A 17,522-nucleotide genomic window follows, 5' to 3' on the forward strand; every position below is an offset into this window, starting at 1 on the left:
GTGTCCAACAAGAACTGAATAGTGGGACATGATTGTTATACAAACCTGGGTTGACAAGCATCGACTTCAGACCTTCAAGATGCAGAAGACCACATCCTGGAGCTGTGCATTGAGCTAGCCTCAGCACTGCAGTGCAGAAACCATCAGGATGAGAGCTGCCCTTAATGTGGAGAAGCGCATGGTGATTGCAGTATAGAAGGTTGCAAGCTGACATAAAATTGGTATATGCATATACCAATTTTATGTCCCCCTCCCCTAGACTTGGAGTATTTGAACTGAAAGGGTCGTTTCTTGATGGTTCTGCAGGCCTTTGTGGATCACCAGGTTGCTTTGATGACTTTAACAGTAAAAGCCCATGACAGCAAAATATTCAGAAATTCAGGACCCTTTGGCTGGCTGAATGCAGGACTTTTCCCCAGATCATCAGTCCTCATCTGAAAAAACTCAAAGAAATCAGTGGAAGTTTTGCTGGCATAAGAATTCAGTGGAAACTGAGTAAGGTCTTCAGGACCTGGCTCTCTGTCACTGATCTGTAAAAAGCTTTCTGAAATGCATGTGCATTAAACTTGCTCTGTTAAACTAGCAAATTTAATTTCAGCAGGCATAAGCTTTTGTGGGCTTCAGCTCACTTCCACTGCATCTGAGGAAGTGATCTGAGTCCCACGAAAGCTTATGCCTGCTGAAATTAAATTTGTTAGTCTTTAAAGTGCTACAGAACTCTCGTTGTTTTTGCTGTATACAGACTAACACGGCTACCCCTCTGGAACTCTGTAAACTAGCTATTTTTTATTACGCTTATTAGAGCTGGGGCTGGGTGCAGAGGAGAGCACAAATAGTTAAACTGAGGTGATTCCATTAATAAAGGGATTAGGATGTGTCCCTGCATCTGGGGAGTGAAAGTGAGTCATCCAGGCTCCCCTGTGTGTTACAACTCAGCAGCAGGTTACCTCCACCTATGAACTAATTTGGAGGGAAGCTACGGAACAGAAGGGCTATTCCATTAGCCTCTTAGGCTGATACACTGATTTGATGATCCCAGTCTTCATTAACCAATTTAATGACCCTGTTTCCCTTCCTAGTTTCTTCATAAACTGAAGCACTGTAGCAGGTTACTTTAGTTCTTCTATATGTGTTTGCAGTTGTGTCTTGGGATGATCTGAGCTGGTGCTGGCGGGAATAACAGACACCCCATCCTGCTATCCTTGAGCAGGGAGGCGACCCAGAAAGCTGCTGTAAAGCCAACAGGTTTTTTGCCATTACAACCCTGTGTGAATTAGTCATCGGTTACAGGAGACATTTGGCTGCCTGATAGCGATTGTCTGCAAATTATCTCCACAGTGTAAATGTAGATGTTAAATAACTCTCTGGCATGCATTTGTAACTTCGAGCTGAGTCAGCTATACAAGCTCTGGGTAACTTACTGCTCTAGTCACCATCACACTAAACAATCCTAATGATTAAAAAAATATACAGGGACAGGCTTTTAAATGGGTCTCTGACTAACACATGAGGCTGGTGCACACTGTGTATGGGGACACACTGGGAAACTGCATGCAGTTATCCACAATAACAGGTGCTGAGGTGCACCCATAAATGTTTCAGGCGCATTTTGGGAGGCCTGGTAGAAATTTGACCTGTTGTGTCAACATACGGTTCTGCTTTGATCACTGGCCCTGGAGTGGCTGGAAGTCTGGGGATCACACAGAGGCCAACAGGGTCTTTAATGAGAGGATTCAATGCTGCACGGAGTATTTTCTGATGAAAGATCACTACTGTCTGCCAGCTTTTCCTGTCTCTATGACTCACCAGCATCGCCAGCTCATAATTTTATCATGACCAGAGCTGTGCGACATGTTTTTGGCAAATAGTAAATTTACCAAAAGGTGCATGGGGGGAAGCACCAAAATCATTAATTTCAGTGAGAAAAACAAAAAAATTAGTTTGGGATCAAAATGAATTCAGAATTTTTGGTTCAGCCACTGATCTTAAAAATCAATTATTTGCTCAGTTCTAATCATGAGTCTCATGATATTTGGTGTTTCTTATAGCCCCTGCTCCTGGAGTTGTGTGATTATGGGGGAATCTCAGCTTTCATTTTAAAATGCCCCTACATTTCTAGCCCTCATGGTTGTGGAGAAAAGCTTGAAAACATGAACCCTAAATGATAAAAAAAAAAAAAAATCAAATAGAAGGAACCCAGAATGTATTATTTTTAAGACAATCTCATGACATTTTGGGACCAGAATTATTATTTTTGACCACTTGGGGTTGGCAGTAGTGTATCTCAGAGGCATGGCTCTGTATGCAACAGTGGGTCTGGGTGGGAATCATTGTTCTAGCCTTTGTAAATTGCAGCTCTGTGCCGGTTATCCCACTTTGGAAGAGGCTCATTGAAGTTACCTCAGGGATGGATTTGGCCCACAGTCTGGTAGGTGCCAGGTATGTGAAGGTGTAGAGGGCCCAGTTCGAAGTGGAGCCTTGGTGACTAGAGACTGTTTAAGGTTTTGTTTTTAAAAGTCTTGGGCTACTTGGTTGAGCTAGATACCGATTTGGAATATTAGGTCTTGGCAACATATCCAGTTACTTTTTCATGAATAGGGGTCACATCCTGCTCTAATTTGCCTGGATGTGTGGAAAGGAGGATGGCCAGAAAGCTACCCCAGCGAGTCTATGCAGCAAAAAGGTAGGATTCCCAACTAGCACTCAAGAAAGCACTCCTGGAGGGCAGTCAGTACTCTTCAGTGACCTGGTCTGTTGGTTAGAGGTGCATGGAGATGCTTAGATAACTGGAGTGTGCAGCACGCATAGCTGCGAATGCAAGTATTTCTTTTAAAAGCAGCTCTGTGCGTCATACCATGCAAGTCTCATTCACAACCTTGAATCACCTTGCACAGATAGGATAGCTCCAGTGCCATCCTAGCATAGTTTCAGATCAGGGCAGAATTCAGGCATGATTGGCTAAGATTTAGTGCTGAGTTAACGTCAGAAGGTTGGGAAGTTTCATTTGGTTTAGAGAAGAACCATAAATACTTCTCTGAACTTTCTGAAACTCTTAGGTCTGCAAAAAAAAACCTGCTTTGGAAATCTGTTGAGAAGAGGATGGGTCAGAAATACCGCACACAAAGCTCTTCTCAGCATCTTTTGCTGCTTGTTACCAGCACCAAGGAGCTCAGAGGGACTTGAAAATTAAAAAACAAACAAACAAAAAATCCTGAACTGCTTTCGAGTCTCCAAAATGTTTCCCTTTGTGTTTGAGCAAAGAGTTGTTGGGCATTTTACCCAAAGCAGCTCATCCCATTGCTGCTCACACCATTCCTCTAGCTGCCACTGCTTCAGCTGGTGTTTTTGTCTCATGCGAAGCGCGGTGCTGAAAGGGAGGTTTTCTCTGTTTATAATTTTTATTTCTTTCCTAGTTTTTTCCATCTGCATGAAAACAATGTGGTTTGCTGTGTACAGTCATCTCCGTGCCTTAATCACAAAATAACTGGGGCTGTGTTGTGCTTTGCCTGGGTGAGCCTTTTATCTTGCAAGACCTTTCAGGCGGCTCACGAATTGTCTTTGCAGCCTAAAACAAACCTCTGGAATAGATTATTACTCTGTGGCAGGCAGCCATTGGAGAGTTAGCTTTTTTTAAAGTACTCAATCCTAATGGCCATGTGTTAAGATTATCACTCAAGTTCAGGGCTCCAGTTCTGTCATTCTATGGCTTTTGTGAGTGTGGGGTGACCGACAAGTCTGATTCCTCTTCACAAAAGGACCTCAGTGCCCCTGTGCTGTGTCCCCGATAAACAGCATAGCCATAATTGCAGCCAGACTGGGGCTGGCCCCTCCATAGCTGCATTGGGGTGGAATGGGAGGGCACAAGGAGCCCTGCTCTTTGCATTCCCTGTTGGGGGCTGGACACGGTTGCAGTTTCTATGCTCCCCTAAGTGCAAACACAAGGCTAGGTAAGGCAGAGGTAAGGGTGGAATGGCATGTGGGGGTTCGTCACTTTTTTGTGGGGAGTCATCACAGCCTGAAATATTTTCAAAGGGGGTCCTGGGAAAAAAGTTTGAGAACTCCTGAATTAGAATCAGTGAAATCCACATAAGGGACTCTAAACACTGGATTTATGGCACCCCAAGATTGCTTAAGTAGCATGTCTGGGACCTTCTGCAGCCTATTCAGAGCTGTGAACTGGTGTTCCAAGCATCCGTTTCCCACTGGGCAGCCTTTTGTCACTTGATGCTGCTTTCCTGCTTTTTGTGGCTGTTACATGCTTTGGTTTTATCTTAATCTGGGGCCACATCCTGAGGCAAAACTCCCACCAAACTCAGTGAATGAGGGTGAGGGTGGGAGGCAGGAGTTGGTCCCTATTTATTCAACAATTTACTCTGTGCTGTGCTAATGTTTAAAGTAAATTTCTCACATCTCATTGCCTCCCTCTCAGCCTCCAACTAGCGAAATGCCCCTTTGGTCATTTTGCCAGGCTCTGAATTGGGCCTCTGGTCCCTAATTCAGGCCACACAGAGAAGCCATCCTCACCCCCCACAACAGCAGAATGTCCCTCTGCAGATTTTTTACCTGTAATCCTTATGCCCAACTTTTCAAAAGACTTCCATAAACCTGAGCTAAATTCAGTACTGGTGCAGCTCCTCTGAAGTTGACAGAGTTGCACCAAGGATAGATTTGGCACATTGCATCCAGACAGACAGGTGGCTGTGAAACCTCAGGAACAAAGACGCTATCATTTTACCTTCACTGGTGGTTTTCAGTTCAGAAACTGCTCATCAGATATCACAGCACTCCTGTGTTGAATGCATTAGTGGTTTGTGCGTATTAGGATTGGGGCAATTAACAGAGTCCTCTGGATGCAATCACCATCCCCATTCAAGGGACAGTGATCACAGGTTGTTGTTGCAAGCTGTCCTATGCTAGGGTAAGTTTCTGTCACAGAAGGCAGCGATGTCAGTGTTACCTCTGCTGACAAAAGATGCTCTCTGTCAAAGTGCTAATTATTCTGTTCAGCTTTTAGACACTCTTGGAACTATTGTTGTTTATAAGACAAGTCCTCCACCCCAAGTGAGGGATTTAATCAAAAATCTATTTCTTTGCAGATTAGGAAATGAAATAAATGAGATGAATGTTCAATGATTTACCTGTGGGTATTTCCAATGCCCAGCGTGTGCCCTGTAATGCCCTACCTGGGCACAAACTGAGACCCATGTAGACGTGTGCAGTTTACTGACGTGGGGATGAGGCTTTAGATTCACATGGGAATCAAACAGGGGCAGGGGGAAAACACATTGTTGTTCCTAGCAAGATTGATTGCATGTTAGCAGCTGGAATTGACATGCATCAAAGGCCACCTTTATGGCTATCCCACACCAGCAGCCATATGGTGGTACCAAAGACAAGGGACATTTCAGGCACACTCCAGCTGGCCTCTCATCCTCTTCCCCCCAGTGCAACCAGATGCCCTTTTCCTCTCTTCTCCACATTTTATTCAGATTTTGAAATCAACAGTGGGGGTTGACCCCTCCTGCCTTGGGTAGACTCTTAGTTTCTTGTAGAACATGGAGGTGGTAGGGACTCAATGGGAATAAATAATTACACAACAAACCTTACTGTATATTAACAGTTCCTTGCCAATAGACTCTGGGTTGCACAATTACAAACAACCATGGCTCCACAAAAACCTAATACCAGCCCCCCACCTCCCCTATGCCACCATCACCACTGAAAATATCAGTGCATTAAAATAAGGGGGGTGGGGGAATTTATAAAAGAAAGACCAATGGTAGAAAGAGAAGCTGATTAATATGGCCCAACACCACGGAGAAAGGGGGAAGCACTGAAGTTGGAAGGGATAAAATGACGTGGGGCAGGTGTGAACTGTCGTGGCTCTCTCTGGTGGCTTCGGTGGAACCAGCTGAGTATCTGGCCCAGGGATTTCGGGAGGGAGCAAGTTCTGCACTGTGAGACCAAAGTCTGGTGAAAACCCTTCTAGCACGTGGTGTGTGAATGGAGATTCGTGGCACTACAGAGTTGGGTAACCAGTGTAGCCAGGGGCAATGATGTTGAAGGGAAGATGCAGGCTGCTTACTGAACACAGCATTAGGAGTATGCTTGCCTCCTGTGTTGGGTATCTCGGAGCCTGTGTAAGGCACAAACTGGGCTTTGCATATTGTTCAGATGTGGATTTGTTGGGCCTGAGTGGAACCGCAAGTCTGTGTGCGTGTTACACGTTTCGTGTTACTCGTGTTTCATATCCAGCAAATCCTCCAGGCTTTTTCCTGGCATACAGGGATTTTGCATTCCTTTGGGTTTATAAGTGAGATGAAGGTCTGTCTAAGTACGGTACATCAACAAAAACTGCAGGCCAGGTCGTTAGTGGTCAATAGCTGTTACCATCTGATGCCTGCTCAAGCCGTCCACATGTAGCATTGAGCTTGTCTTAGTCCAGTTTTCTGGCCATCTTATCAAACCTCCATTATAAATGGCCCTGTTTGACTCCCTTGTTGACAGTTGTACCAGAGAGATCAGGTATGTTGTGGGCATGAAAACAACTATCCTCCTGTCACCCTGAACTTCTCAGGGTTGCTGCATATTGACTGGGCAATATGGGAGGTGCATGCAGTGGGGAAGGTTGTAGCAATGTTGCCCAGGCTGTATAGCCCCTGTGGTATGGACAAATAGAAGATGTAATCTCCAGAATTGTGAATCTAGCTTCTTTCATCAGCCCTAGAATTCAGTCAAGAAAATTGGTGAAAACTGTGCAGCAGCTGACTTGACAAGGTACAAAATAACAGAGGGGGGGGTAGAGTGGGGCCTGAGTGGACCCTGAACGCAGGTCCTGAAATCAAGGAAGTTACTCTGTATTTTTGCTGGGGTAGCTGGGAGCAGAATTTGGCTCAGTGAATTAGCTCTGTTCCAGTCCTGTCTGAGCCATATGACATTTTTGGCTTTTCTGACACATGCATTTTTTTTTTAATAGTCTGAGCCTTTCATGTCTAAATCTGTGTAGTTCTAATATCTTGAATCCACTTCTGAAAGCTGAAGCAAGGCGGAAGGCTCACTTAGCCACTGTCAGATGGAGCTCCTCTGGCACCCACTGTTGCTCATCTGTTGTCGATGGTTATTCAGAGACAGCCCAGGGAGACACTTTCATAGAAGTTCACAGGAATAAAATGGGAGCAAATCTCCAGGCACTAATTGTGGCTGATAGTAACCTCTGCCCAGATGGACCAGGCGCAGAGCAGAGCTACTAAAAGAATTGAACTCTCCTCCAGTTTATTTGTGTGGACATCATATCACAGTGCATTCAGGGACAGAGGAGGGAGGGGGGGGGATTTTTCTATAGTGGGCATGGACAACACATGCACAAAGCTGGAAGCTGTGTTGGCAAAGATATTATTTTTTACTGACCCTACCCCCCAACTTGTTGCTCAATTTCTGCCCTGAGCAGTTAACAATCTATGCAACAAGAAACACAAGAAAGCACAAAGGGCCTAAGCAGTGAGAGGACAGTTCAGACTCCATGGCTTATTCAGTGCTTGGCCTCTGCAGGAGCTTGGGTTACTGTCAAAGTAGGTTTTAAACATTTGCCCTTAATAGAAAAAGAAAGATTACAGTTGAGTGCAATGAATGACCTAAGGACCTATCCAACACCCACTGAAATCAGTGAGAATTTTCTTATCACAGTGTGCCAGGTGAGACATTAAATGTGTCCCGTCTTCTCTTCGTCCTCGTTTAAACTGTGAGTGAGGGCAGGGAGTGTCTTCATATTGCATGCTGTGCAGTCTCAGGCCCATTGTAGGTGCTAAACAAATGACGATGATGCCGTAACTGGCAGATGGACGCAGAGACAAACTACCCTGTCATTGTCATTTTATTACAAAACCTCTTTGATTTTTACATTTAAAACTTGGGAGAAAAATGGAATAATCACATTTTCCCCCTCAGAAACCCATCAATCCACCAAACATCACTTCATTGTTTTACTAAGGTTAAATGAAATCCTTGATAAATGGGAGGCTGCCCACACACCCTAAAGATCCCTCTTTCCCGCATTTGCTTGTCCCTGTGCTCATGTACATGGATCCTGTGTGTTCATGAGTCATTTCAGCCTGAGCAGTACAACAAAGGTATTTTGGATTCTAAGCAGCCTCACTGCCTGCATTTGTAGACAGCCTCAATTCCAAGCGTGTTGACATTCAACACTTCTCTGGCTAGTGTTTGTTGGTGGTAGGAATGAATAATGAATATTCTTTGGTCTCCTGGAGCTGTACTGGCCAGGACAGTGGGGGATAAACAATGTAACCTATTAGACCTTTCTCATCTATGATCTCTATGATAAAGCCACTAAGTAGGGGGAAAGGAGTGTGGTCTTGTGGCTAATTTAGTAAGACTACCAGCCAAAACTCCTAGGTTCTGTTCCCAACTCTGCCAGGGAATCACTAAGCATTTTGAGGTTAGTTATGGCCCTTCACTGTGCCTCCATTTCCCCGTCCATACAGGGAGGCTAATAATGTCCACCTCAGAAGGGGCATCTGAAAGTTCATCAATCAGTGTGTTTAGAGGAAAGTGCGTTGAGTTGTCTATGATGAAAAGCAAGCTGAACATGCAAAGGATAATTTTACAGCCATCAGTGTTTAATCCTTTTCGGTTAAAGGTTTATTTTCTCCTGTTTTGCCTCCTTATTCCTTCTCACAGTGGAGCAGCCTGTCCATCTTGCTGAGGAGGACTGGGTATGGCTCCCTAAGAAGCCTGGAAATGTGGCATCGATTGATCTAAGGCTCTCCTGGCACTCTCTCTTTCTCCACACAGGCTTTTTCTCTCCCCATCTCACCTCTGCTGATAAACCTACTGTCCCTGGAAGGGAGCTGTCAAAGATAAGCTGCTCCTCATTGGCATTGTAGATTTCCCATTGAGCCTCTTAGAGCAGAGTTCGGGGGAGGGAGAGCTATACATGGCTGCCATCAGGTGGCTCCGCATCTTTGCCCCCTTTTCCTTATATTACCCTGTCAAGCAGGCTAAAGTGGCCTAACTGCTGAAGCAGATGTGGTGGGTGGTGCTGTCCTCAAAGTGTCCGTGCTTTGGACTCACATACGCATATTTAATGCCACATCACAAGCCATGGTAAAAATAGAAGGGGTTCTGGTGCAAGAGTTTCCTAGGCAGCTAACCCAAAATTAGAAGTGTGGTTCTTAAGGGCTGCAACGCAGTTCCCATGGGTATAGAGGGACATCTGCAGTGCTTACTCGACTGATTAACCTTGGCAGTGCTGGTGAAGTCTATGTTGTTCGAGTAGATTAGGCACAGAGCAGCAGGGATGCTTGTCAACTTTACCTTGGGGGGGAGAGAGGGAGAGGGGAGTTAAAAAGACATTGATGAGTGGGCTGTAGGCTCCAGATATCAAACTCTAGTCTAGATAAAACGCTCGAGAGAGAGGATCAGGACAATCTTGAGCTAGTGCAGGGAGAGAAATCAGTGGGCCATACAAACTCCTCTCTCTATGGGATGGGAGCCTTTGGAAGGTGTTCAGGGCCTAAAGAACTCTGTATCCTTCTGTTGTGGAAGTTAAACTTTAAAGAGACAGATTTAGATTTCATTTGTAATTGGAATTATTCAGATCTACTCCAGCATAGATGAGAGCAAAATCTGGCTCGAAACATTAAATCCAATTAGGGTTTATCCTTCCATGGTTGGCAAACATGGATTATTGTCTCTCTCAGTGTTTCTAATGGAGCAAGAGCAGCTGAAGTAGCTGCTTCATGTTTACTACTGTGTCAGTGATCATGGTCTGCAAGGGGAACAGATGCAAGACGTAACTAATCACTACATTTCTCCAGTGTGACTCTCCTGGGATCAACAGAGCTGCACTGGTGTAAACTGAAGTGGCTCAGTGAGAAATCAAACTGTGACAGGGTGCTGGGAGCGACCAGGCTGATTCAGCCCCCTGCCACTGCTGTCCTAAGTAGGCTGGTCCTGGCACACATCACCAAGATCAGAGACCTCCTGGACTACGACCGGGGGGACTGGGTGGATCCGCAAGCGCTGGGTTGGCACATGGGGCTCTTCACCCTTCAAACCCCCTGGCACGTACTCCAGAAGGTGAGGGCAACTCTGCCCACCACTGCTCGGGCCTACCTCGAGTGGGTCCTGAGGGAGGGTGCTCCCCACCCGACCCCACCCTGGGCCCCCTGGACCTCTTCATTGGGCCTCTGCTCCGTGAGCATCCCTGGCTCCCTCCTCCGCACACCCTGAGTCATCGGTGCGCTTCCGAACTGCGCCATGGGCACATCTCCACACGCTCGTGCACCACACTCTCCATTTCCTCGCCCTCGTGTCCCACCCTGATACCAAGTGGCGGGACCTCTTGCCACCTGTTGAGGGCAAGGAACCCCGATGGGCCAGTCTGTATTCCACCTTGGTTTCACGGCCCGCCGGGGATATCAGCTGGCTCCTTCACGGAGCTGTGAGCACGGGCGTGTACCTGGCATGGTTCACCACCCGTCCTGAAGCCTGTCCCTTTTGCGGCGTGAGAGAAACCCTGGCGCATATCTATCTTGAGTGCGCCAGGTTACAGCCCCTATTCCGGCTCCTCGAGAACCTCCTCTGAGATTCTGGCTGCACTTCTCCCCACACCTTCTGAAATACACACAACCCTATCTGTGGCCCCACAAAGTCACAGGACCTCCTCGTCAATCTCCTTTTTGTTTTGGCCAAGGTGTCCATCTACAACACCAGGGAGAGGAGGTTGGCCGAGGAGGTGCTCTGCGACTGTGGGGCCTCCTTCTGTTCCTCCGTCCGATCATGTCTTCGAGCAGAGTTCCTCTGGGCTGCGTCCGCTGACTCCTTGGCTACTTTTGAGGAGCAATGGGCACTGTCTGGGGTTCTCTGCTCATGGTCCCCTTCAGGTTCCCTCCGTTTAGTCCTTTGACCTTAACGCCCGTCCCTGTTTTTTCATTCGTTGTCCCCCATAATTAGTTGAGTCCCAGGTTCAGTAGCTCCTCCCGTTAGGCTGAGGGAGGGGCTTGTTCCTGCCCACATCCCGGTACTCAAATAGTACTGGAGTCCTAATTAGAGGGAATGGAAAAGGCTGAGTAAACCCTGCACAGAAGAGGGTAATGAGGAGCAGCTGCTCGGCTTGTTAGGCCAGGCACTATAAAGGCTCCCAGGAAGGAAGTTCGGGACGGGGGGTGCAAACAGCCAGGAAAGGGAGAAGCTACAACAGGAAGGTGCGCGTCCTTTGGCCTGTGGCTGGAGCAGTGAGGCCCCAGGGACTGTTAGGCTGGAGTATATCTTAGTAGATGGTGGTGGGATATAAGTTTGTAAATAATGAGCACTGGTGGGAGCACGAAGCTGATGTCTGTGAGTGGTTTGTGGGAGCAGAGGACCTGATCAGCAGGGGGGCCCTGCATGAACCTGCTACACAAGCCAACTGGATTTTTGAGTCGTGCATGAGAGTGGAGGTGATTTGCTTGGCTGAAAAGAATGCTGATAGCAGAGGTGAGACAAGGGGAGTTGCATTGCAATGTGAGCATGGTTGTTATTCATCCCAGCGATGCTTCTCTACTCAGTGCTGTCTGCTCCTGCACTTATGGCTGTGACGCACGGCGGGCTGAGTGTCTGGCTTGGTTTTTACAGGCATCACTAGAGTGACATCTTTTCCAGAAGTGTTAAATTGCACAAAATATTGTAATTCTAGCTGGGGCTGGAAACTTACCACTACAGCACCATTGGATCAGTGTGAGCTTCCTTCCCTCTGTTTGTACAAGGCTAGAAAGCAAACACATTGCTGAAATTGCAGTAGCATTAAGAGGTGTAGTATTAACTGCAGAAGTTAGCCAGTTCTCTAATAACTCTCCCCACTCCCTTCTTTGGAAGTGTGTCAGACCCAGCTCAGAAAACATCTCCCTGAACAGACAATTATGTGTTGTTGCTGCTTTCACCATTTCATATACCTGTATTTAGTGCTGGTGAGGATGATGGAGTGATAGCCTTGGAGATGGAAGCCCTCTACAGCAAGCACAGCACAGAAAGAAGCAGAACAAGCTTCCTCTTACCTACCGGACCAATATACCTGAACTCTGATCTCCAGGGATGATTGATCTCTAAAAGTGGCTCACTTTCCATGGCTCATCCAATCCTTGGTCTTTCTGCTGAGACTGCCAACAAAATTGCTAATTATTGCCTACTGCAATGGTGGCTGTGGAGGAACTGGATTGAGACCCAATACACTGTTTTCACCCAGGACACCAATCAGCTGTCTGATGATTACAAGGTCAGGACACTGCCAGTCTGAACTGGATTCAAGTTGGTGACCAGTTGTAGAGTTGTCTACCATCACCAGTCCCCTGAACCATCCAGACCCTCTTTCCAGTACTCTAATTGATTAATAGCTGTAGCATCATACTTCGTATGAATCGGAAATAGCAGAATGTATCCGCCTGTGTCTGTTGTTTGCATCATATGTGTGGCTTCAGGTCAGAATTATAACAGCTCTGTGGATAAGAATGAAGCCTGACAAAAAATAAACCAACCAACCAACTCTTGTTTCAGAACAATGGATGCCTCAAAGTTCAATATGTGAAGGTGAGATGCTAGAAAGCATGACTGAATGTTCAGCCAATTGGAGCAATTCCAAACTGATCAGCTACTTGTTCTGCTATGATGCTCCTTGCCTTTTCCAGCGGAATGAGCCCTCTTTTGTGATCTGAGTGTTATCTGTGTCTCAGTTCTATCAGAAGGAACTGCTGTTCACTCCACCTCACACTCGTTTTGGTCTTGCTGTTTGTGAAATTATAATCCAAAATGAGGCACCTGACATTGTCTCATTCCCTTATCTCCACATATCATGGCTCACTCATGCGTTCTTAGAGCAACTGGAGCATGAAGCAAAGATGGGCACTTTTGTATGCAGAGCCCTTTCAGACATGCAATTGTGTATGATCTAGCATGAGGCTGGATCCTTTCTGTGGGACTGCATTCTACCCTCCGTGAATTCTTATGCTCTCTGATTTCCTCTGTAAATGAGCTCCCAGGAGTTAAGCCTCATTTTGCTAACACAGTGGGAACGTTCACAACACGCAATGATTTGAATGAGATCTTTTGTATGGGTTCAACATGAAACATGAACAAAGCAAAACGATAAATTGACACAAGCATGTCTGGCTTCTTCAAAGGATAACTCACAATCTTAATTACTAACAGATTTGGAGGCATATATCTATAGGGACATTGGGATTGTGTGACCAGCAGCCTTTCTGGTAAGTCACGAGGACAGAGCTTGGAAGAGTACCATCGTCCTTTTACTCTATGTTCTACATTTGGTGCGCAGTGTATGAAAGGGATACTGCCAGGTTAAAAAATCCAGAACCTGATTCTGACCTCACGTACACCAACATAAGTCAGAAATATCTGCTGAAGTCAGTGGAGTTATACAACATAAACCCAGAGTAAGAGTAGAATCAGGTCCCATGTTTAAAAAACAAAAATGAAATGAAAAAACATTTTCAATGAAATAAAAAAAATATGGACACTTTTTATTGGTCTTAGATTTAGTAAAAACCTGGTTTTTCTTTTAAAGAAACCTATGTATTATGAGGTCTGACAGTGTCTCCTTAAACATGGAAGTCTTCTGTTGCATATGGTGTGAGGTGAGGGATATGCTGAGCATGCATTCATGCAGAACACTACAAGACAGCGTATATCCTCTGCTTGTTTTACAGAATTCAAGTTTCATTCCAGACTAACCTCATTAACCTCACTATACAATCCTCTCCTCTCCCACAGAGACCTGTCAACCATTGTCAAGGGCAGCTGCATTTGCTTATTACAAGAACCTCTGTCGTTAGTAACATCAATACAAAACTCTCAACAGAATCCCAGATTACAATTATAAATCAATCTAAATCTCTTTCTCAAGTGCAGTTACAACATATTTTGCCAGTGATCATTCACCTGAAAGGCTGCTGCAAGTTTCAGTCAATGCATACATTTTTAACAGAGATTTTTTATCAGCAGATCTCTTAGACATTAAATTCTATTGGTCCCCACTATTAGGTGGCAATTGAAGAATGGGCAATATTTCATGTCTTGACAAATAGCCTTGTACATTTCCCAGACTAAATGAACAAATCTGAGAGAGCCGCATCTCTTTATAGTCCACAGACTTGCTATAGAGAATTGTGATTGTGCAGCTCAGGGGGTTTCCCTCTTCTGCAGGAAATTTCTGACATTTCAAAATTTCCTTTTGTCCCAAATCAGAATGAAAAAATAAAAAAAAATAAGTTTTTCCATAATGTCAAAATGACCTTATCAAACATGTCTTTCTGGTAAGGTTGAAGTGCCTTGTTTCTATATTATATAATATCAGAATAAGGTCAAAATGAAATATTTTGACTTTATTGAAACAACTCAGTTTAATTAAAAATGTTGACAAAATCAGTATGTTCCCATGAAATGTTTTGATTTAGTTCAATTAGTGTTTTCGTATAAAAAAACTTTTTGTTGGAAAATTTTTGACCAACTTTGCTTATGAACCTGGGGAAATTTGGATTAACTACAATGGTGAGTCAGAGCTAAATTTGGATTCTAACTACAATGGTGAGTCAGAGCTTCTTTTTTGCTCAGTGTGGGGATAGCGTCCATGACCTCAGAGATCTGTGGGGGCTGGCACTGGCACACAATGGCCTTTGCCTCACGATTCTGTGTCTGTTTTTAGGGCACGGTTCTGTTTTTTTTATTATTTTTTGCAAAACGAGATCTATTGCTATAGATAACTGATACACAGTATAAATATGTTTTGAGGCATTCGGAGTGACTAGGACAGCTGAGTTTCAGAAATGAGCAGTGCAATATAGACCATTGGCCTAACTCCTGGTCTGTGAATTATTGTGCTAAGGGCAATATATGAAGTATGTGGTTATTGCACCATCATTCTGGGTCGAAGTAGCTGTGCTTCTTGCACATTGTGACTAGAGGTGGCATGGTTTCTACCACCCACATCTGTCAGATCGTCACATGAATTTATATTCCTCGCATTGTGATTGAATATTTGATAGCCAAACAAATCTAAATTCCCTGGAGAAAGAGTCTCCCTGCTCCCTCTTAGGACTGGGCACAAGCCTTCTAGGCAAACTTCTTGTGCTTGAGAATCCCTGAATGCTTTAGGAAGGATTCTTCGGGGCTGACATCTCTCAGGGAGATGTTAATGAAAGGAAGGGGATGAGAGGGCTGGTTTCCTTAGGAACACAAAGACCTTGATCACTGCAATTCTGAAATCTTTGCACTGGCTGCCTGTAAAATTTCATATTGATTTCATGCGTCTTTTAATTAAACCAGGCTGCAGTGACTAAGAGCTTCATATGCATCTGACAAGCATTTTGTCAGCTGAAGTATCTTCTTGTGCATTGTGATTAGAATCACCAGGTTGTCCTGCAGGTTATAACCTTGGGACATTTTGTAACCATGCTTCTTGAGAGCAGAAATTCATTTCCCAGTGACATCTGTGCTGTCCAACTTTTTGTCCAATTTAAAATGAAATTTAAATATACAGAATACATTTGCTTCTGCTTTTAACTGCTCTGATCTGCTGCTAATTTTGCTTGTGTTTAATTGTCAGGCATCCTGTGGCTTTTATGTGAGGGCTGATCTGTAAGTACACTTTGGTTGATATGCATTTAAAAATAAAGAGACGTGTGAGCTATTAGAAAAGAAGTTTCCTATGTGTGGCCAAGCTGCTAAGAATAACGCCTGCATTAGGAGACTTGCCTTGCAGTTCTATAGTTACTGTAAGGTAAAATTGATGCTTCTGGGTCAGTGAAAGCTAATGTGACACTTTGGTAATGGAGCTTTTCTTTCTTTGTGAAGGAGACTTACAACTGTTGGTGTTCCCCTTAGCTGGTGACTACTTCACAGGAGGGCATTGGAGAAGTAAGCTCTGAGACCATTGTTTAATGTGTCAGCTTCTTTGGAAGCTATCAGAAATCCCAGAGCTACAGTCTGATGTTACCGTTATTTCTCTTGCTGTAGGAAGAGAGAGACAGTGTCTTTAAGAGCATCCAAGCTGTCAAGGTCCCCTTTCAAGACAGATTTGGGGAGTTTGATTCCAGATACAAGCTGAAGGTCCAACCATGTATCTCTGACAATATTATTCTGCAAGTGAAATAAATGAAAACAAAGCTCTGGGTGCACTACGGATTCCAGGACTGAAGCAAACTTGCACTTCATTGCTCAAGAGAGGATGGATCCTCAGCTGGTGTAAGTGGAACAACATCCTTTTACACCATCAAAGGATTTGGCCCTAAATGAATAACAAAATAGCATTGGGAAAAAAAGAGGAAACAGCTGTATTTTTCATGAAAGGGTTTGTGGGTCGTGTCAGTTAGGGTGGTTGCTATGCAAGAGCAAGGACTTGTGTTGCTCTGCTATGTTGACATTGCTTTTGACATCCGAGCATTAAAATCACTTACCCTTACCCTGGCTGTTTAAAATACCTTCCCAGATTTCACCCCATGCACAGAGCAAGCTTGTGTCTGAGTCAGTGCCCCTGAATGTCAATGCAATCAGTACAGGAGAATAGGTTAATGCAATCATTGAAATGGGGCCTAAAGCAGGATCCTGAATCAAAAGAGCTATAGGTAATGTTATGCAAATGTCAGAGAGTCTAACAAAGGTTCAAAGGAGCTGGCACTCTGGCTGAGTCTTGCAGCATAGATTGACAGGATGAGCTGGAGGCAGATCTAGGCTGGGTGTTTTGCTCATTCATATGACCCTGTAAGAAAATAAGTTTCCCTCCTGAATTGTTTTCCCCCTTCCTCCTCCTCCCTGTCTCGCAGCCTCTGGATCACTGCTGACATCCTCTCTCCATTTCCTCACACGTTCACAGAGTTGCACTAGTCTAACCTCAGTGTGAATTTAAAGAGATTCAGTTTAAACTGATGCAATCTCGTATGTGTGAACACTCTGAATTTGCTCTGATTTCCTTTTAGCTTAAATTGACTGGGAACAGATCTAAGAGCATCCACACAGAAGTTTCCACCTATTTAATTAAATCAGTTTAACTTCATACCTTAGCTTAAATTGGTGTGACTTTCCCAGGTAGACAAGGGCCTGGTCTACACTAAAAAGTTAGGTCTGCCCAGCTACATTGCCCAGGGGTGTGAAAAAGCGACCTAGTGAAGCGGACCTAACCCTGGTGCAGACAGCACTAGGTCGATGGAAGAATTCTTCTGTCAATCCACCTACCGTCTCTCGGCGATGTGGATTGCCTACACTGACAGGAGATCCTCTCCTGTTGGCATAGGTACTGTCTACATTGAAGTGCTACATTGTAGCATTTCAAATGTAGACAAGCCCTAAGTCTTGTCCCTTTCTTTCTCCACGTTTGAAAAATCTGGCCCTTCCTTTTCATACTCAGGGTCAAAACGTGTCCTCGACTTGATTACTGTAACTGCTTCATCCCTGGCCTCTTTGATCATCACAACACTACCCACCAGTTGTCCAAAATTATCTCCCTTGCTCATCATTCAGAC

The 17,522-nt window shown here is 44.8% G+C and overlaps 1 protein-coding gene and 1 long non-coding RNA gene across 2 annotated transcripts in view; both read left to right on the top strand.

The window, feature by feature from the left end:
• Positions 1–17,522, top strand: part of PREX1 (phosphatidylinositol-3,4,5-trisphosphate dependent Rac exchange factor 1) — a 203,145-nt gene that overhangs the window by 29,056 nt on the left and 156,567 nt on the right. The gene's annotated exons all lie outside the window — the stretch shown is intronic.
• LOC137157367 (uncharacterized) lies at positions 10,962–16,451 on the top strand. Its single transcript, XR_010921094.1, has 3 exons — positions 10,962–11,493; positions 15,859–15,921; positions 16,021–16,451. It is a non-coding gene; the product is annotated as an uncharacterized lncRNA (long non-coding RNA).

The sequence above is a fragment of the Emydura macquarii genome, unplaced genomic scaffold (genome assembly GCF_026122565.2).
Source record: "Emydura macquarii macquarii isolate MOO-44397 ecotype Brisbane River unplaced genomic scaffold, CSIRO-AGI_Emac_v2 contig_1483, whole genome shotgun sequence".
Lineage (NCBI taxonomy): Eukaryota > Metazoa > Chordata > Testudines > Chelidae > Emydura > Emydura macquarii.